Source organism: Dendrobates tinctorius, unplaced genomic scaffold (genome assembly GCF_039654945.1).
Source record: "Dendrobates tinctorius isolate UK_male_01 unplaced genomic scaffold, ASM3965494v1 ptg000673l, whole genome shotgun sequence".
NCBI lineage: Eukaryota > Metazoa > Chordata > Amphibia > Anura > Dendrobatidae > Dendrobates > Dendrobates tinctorius.
Genome location: NW_027362321.1, coordinates 7,501 through 12,500, shown reverse-complemented (window position 1 = coordinate 12,500; position 5,000 = coordinate 7,501).

Below are 5,000 nucleotides of genomic sequence, written 5' to 3'. Positions count from 1 at the left end.
TGGGACTTAGAAAAATTTCGAGATGTGACAGACTTCCAGGAAGGGGGCGCCTCGGGAGGTGTACCTAGGAGGCTTCCAGGGGCCTGGGTACACTTTTCAGAAAGTACCGTTGGGACTTAGAAAAATTTTCAAGATTTTTGGACTTAGAGCGATTTTTGGATTTTTGTGCAAAAATCGAATTTTCCCTTCTCCCACCGCTCTGGGGCGTCAATATGAAGTGGGGACCCGAGGGAGAGTGCCTCCCATGAGGGTAGAATGTGTGACTTTTGGGGGGAAAGTCGAATTATGGAGCAAAAACCATTTTTGGGGACTTAGAAAAAATTCCGAGATGTGTCAGACTTCCAGGAAGGGGGCGCCTCGGGAGGTGTACCTAGGAGGCTTCCAGGGGCCTGGGTACACTTTTCAGAAAGTACCGTTGGGACTTAGAAAAATTTTCAAGATTTTTGGACTTAGAGCGATTTTTGGATTTTTGTGCAAAAATCGAATTTTCCCTTCTCCCACCGCTCTGGGGCGTCAATATGAAGTGGGGACCCGAGGGAGAGTGCCTCCCATGAGGGTAGAATGTGTGACTTTTGGGGGGAAAGTCGAATTATGGAGCAAAAACCATTTTTGGGGACTTAGAAAAAATTCCGAGATGTGTCAGACTTCCAGGAAGGGGGCGCCTCGGGAGGTGTACCTAGGAGGCTTCCAGGGGCCTGGGTACACTTTTCAGAAAGTACCGTTGGGACTTAGAAAAATTTTCAAGATTTTTGGACTTAGAGCGATTTTTGGATTTTTGTGCAAATATCGAATTTTCCCTTCTCCCACCGCTCTGGGGCGTCAATATGAAGTGGGGACCCGAGGGAGAGTGCCTCCCATGAGGGTAGAATGTGTGACTTTTGGGGGGAAAGTCGAATTATGGAGCAAAAACCATTTTTGGGGACTTAGAAAAAATTCCGAGATGTGTCAGACTTCCAGGAAGGGGGCGCCTCGGGAGGTGTACCTAGGAGGCTTCCAGGGGCCTGGGTACACTTTTCAGAAAGTACCGTTGGGACTTAGAAAAATTTTCAAGATTTTTGGACTTAGAGCGATTTTTGGATTTTTGTGCAAAAATCGAATTTTCCCTTCTCCCACCGCTCTGGGGCGTCAATATGAAGTGGGGACCCGAGGGAGAGTGCCTCCCATGAGGGTAGAATGTGTGACTTTTGGGGGGAAAGTCGAATTATGGAGCAAAAACCATTTTTGGGGACTTAGAAAAAATTCCGAGATGTGTCAGACTTCCAGGAAGGGGGCGCCTCGGGAGGTGTACCTAGGAGGCTTCCAGGGGCCTGGGTACACTTTTCAGAAAGTACCGTTGGGACTTAGAAAAATTTTCAAGATTTTTGGACTTAGAGCGATTTTTGGATTTTTGTGCAAAAATCGAATTTTCCCTTCTCCCACCGCTCTGGGGCGTCAATATGAAGTGGGGACCCGAGGGAGAGTGCCTCCCATGAGGGTAGAATGTGTGACTTTTGGGGGGAAAGTCGAATTATGGAGCAAAAACCATTTTTTGGGACTTAGAAAAATTTCGAGATGTGACAGACTTCCAGGAAGGGGGCGCCTCGGGAGGTGTACCTAGGAGGCTTCCAGGGGCCTGGGTACACTTTTCAGAAAGTACCGTTGGGACTTAGAAAAATTTTCAGGATTTTTGGACTTAGAGCGATTTTTGGATTTTTGATCAAAAATCGAATTTCCCCTTCTCCCACCGCTCTGGGGCGTCAATATGATGTGGGGACCCGAGGGAGAGTGCCTCCCATGAGGGTAGAATGTGTGGCTTTTGGGGGGAAAGTCGAATTATGGAGCAAAAACCAGTTTTTGGGACTTAGAAAAATTTCGAGATGTGTCAGACTTCCAGGAAGGGGGGAGTCTCAGGAGGTGTACCTAGGAGGCTTCCAGGGGCCTGGGTACACTTTTCAGAAAGTACCGTTGGGACTTAGAAAAATTTTCAGGATTTTTGGACTTAGAGCGATTTTTGGATTTTTGTGCAAAAATCAGATTTCCCCTTCTCCCACCGCTCTGGGGCGTCAATATGATGTGGGGACCCGAGGGAGAGTGCCTCCCATGAGGGTAGAATGTGTGGTTTTTTGGGGGAAAGTCGAATTATGGAAGAAATTGAGTTTTGAGGACAAAAAAGTGTTTTGAGGACAAAAAAGTTTCTTGAGGACAAAAAAGTTTCTCGAGGACAAAAAAGTGTTTTGAGGACAAAAAAGTTTCTTGAGGACAAAAAAGTGTTTTGCGAACAAAAAATGGAATTTTGTGATTTTGTGTAAAAATAAGTAAATTCCCCTACTTCCACCACAGGGGGGCTTCAGTATGTTGTAGGGCCCCCAGGGAGGGTCCCCCAACTGGGTTTAAAGTTTGTGGATCCTGGGCAGAAAGTTGAATTTTGGATGAAAAACCGAATTTTGGGACTTAGAAAAATTTCGAGCTGAGCAGTGACAGACTTCCAGGCAGGGGAGCCTCTCTGGAGGTGTACCGAAAACAGTTCCAGGAGCTGAGGTCATTTTCGAACATTTTTTGTTCGCTCAAATTTTTTTTGTTTTTGAGCTCTAAAAAGCTGTTATTATCAATTGGCTCAAAAATTTCAAGTGTCATGAGCTAGTACATGTTGGAGGAATACGTTTTAGGCAAAAAATTGCAAAAAAAAAAATCCAAGTGAAAAAGAACCGGAATGGGGAATTTCTGACTGCTGTAGCAGCCGCACAGTTCCAGGAGGTCGGATACATTTCCGACTTTGTCCCGCTCATTGAAGTACATTGTCCCGCAATGCAAATACATAGTAATGCGCACCTGCGGGAGAATATAGGAGAGAGTGGGCTCTCTCTACCCCGATGTATGGCGGTTGTTCCTATGGTTCTCTGGCTCGGGTAGGCGACTTAGAAGGTGGTCCCTCTTGTCGTGGAAGTTGCAAAATACGGCCGAGACTGAACTTCCACGGCTCCAGGAGGGACTTTTGCTGGTCGTGCGTCCCAAGTGAGAGAGGCGATCCTGGGGTACCTGAGCCTGACCAGACCCTCCCTCGGTGGTCCCTGGTCTTCTGAAGGGTGATGGCATTCAGGGGGGCAAATCTGGAGTCCGTGGCCGAGTTTGGGCTCTAGAAGGCGGACGCCCCTTCTGACCATGTCCCCTCAGAGCCGGCTGGATGGTTCATGGTCCGCGGCTTTGTCTGGCGGTCTGTGCCCAAGCCGGAGAAGCTCTCCTGGGGTACGTGAGCTTTGACCAGACCCTCCCTCGGCGGTCCCTGGTTCTCTGGAGGTGATGGCTGTCAGGGGGGCAAATCTGGAGTCCTCGTGGGAAGGAGGGCTCTTGAAGGCGGACGCCCCCTCTGACTATGTCCCCTCAGAGCAGGCTGGATGGTTCATGGTCCGCGGCTTTGTCTGGCGGTCCATGCCCAAGCCGGAGAAGCTATCCTGGGTACCTGAGCTTCGACCAGACCCTCCCTCGGTGGTCCCTGGTTCTCTGGAGGCGATGGCTGTTGTCAGGGGGGGGGGGGCAAATCTGGAGTCCTCGTGGGAAGGAGGGCTCTGGAAGGCGGACGCCCCCTCTGACTATGTCCCCTCAGAGCATGCTCGATGGTTCTCAGTCCCTGGCTTTGGCTTTTTGGCCATCCTGGGGTACATTCTTGCCAAAAAAAAAAACGACTAAGTGAAAAAGAACCGGAATGAGGAATTTTCTAGGTGCCGCATCCGCCCTACAGTGACTTGAGGCCGGGTACAGTTCCGACTTCGTCCCCTTAAAGTGGGGACGTTGTCCCGCAATGCAAATACATAGGAATGCGCACCTCTGGCAGAATGTACTTGAGAGAGTGTCGTCTCTCTACCCCGATAGAAAGCAGTTGTTTCTCTGGTTCCCCGACTTGGGTAGGCGACTTGGCATGTGGTCCCTCTCGTCTGGAAGTTGCGCACTCCGGCTGAGACCGAACTTCCACAGCTCCGAGAGGGACTTTTGCCGATCGTGCATCCCAAGCGAGAGAGGCAATGCTGGGGTACCCAAGCCTGACCAGACCCTCCCTCGGCGGTCCCTGGTTCTCTGGAGGTGATGGCTTTCGGGGGGCAAATCCGGAGTCCTCGTCCGAAAGGGGGGGCTCCGGAAGGCGGACGCCCCTCTCGTCCATGTCCTCTCAGAGCGGTCTTATCCTCCGATCGATCTGGCACGGCGCTCCCGGGTGGGGAGGTGGTGCTGCTCGCTCGACCCGGGCTTTGGAGCTCGCGTCGGTTTACGGTGAGCGGTGTCCTTCCTCCTGTACCCCCGGGCTTCCACCACCTATCTTTGGGCGCGCACGCCGGCCGTCACCTCCCGTTCGAGGACGGAGGCGGCCGAGCTGTGGGAAGTTTGAATCGCACCGAACGATGAACAGTGGTCTGACGACCCACGCGGGCGAACGGCGGGGCGCCCACCCACCCCGGCGTGGGGGCCAGCCGTCCGAATCGCTCCCCGCGTGGGGAAGCACAGTGTTAGCAAGGGCGGCCCTTTTCGAAGTTCCAGATGCGCAGCCCTGCCCGCGGAGGTCCGTGCCACGCATCGCCCGAAGGGCGGCCTCCGCGGCGGGCACCAGCGAGAGCGGCGGCGGTGGGTGGCGTTTCCACGCCGCTGCCGAGCTCCGCGCCACTAGTCTTTCCCGAGCCCCTACGTTAGTGGGGGGGATGACAGAGCTGTGGAGGCAGGCGAGGGGGGGTTCTCACTGCGCGGTGTGCCCCCACCCGACTCGCCATCGCCTTCCGCTCCTCGTACGTCGTCCTCCGAGGCGGCTCGGAAGGGAGAGGGAGAGCGAGAGAGCGAACGCCCCCCGAGCGAGGGGAAGATGGAGAAGGGAGCGATTTGAATGGGGCGAGAGGTGAAGGGAGTACGGCAGAACGCTGCCCTGCGCACCCCCCCGTGTTCCCGCCAGGCGGGGGAACAGCCCTGGGAGGAAAAGCCGCTCGGGCATCCCTTTGAGGACGGGCAAGAGCCGGGTGTAGGGACTACGCTGGAGGGCGACGCCG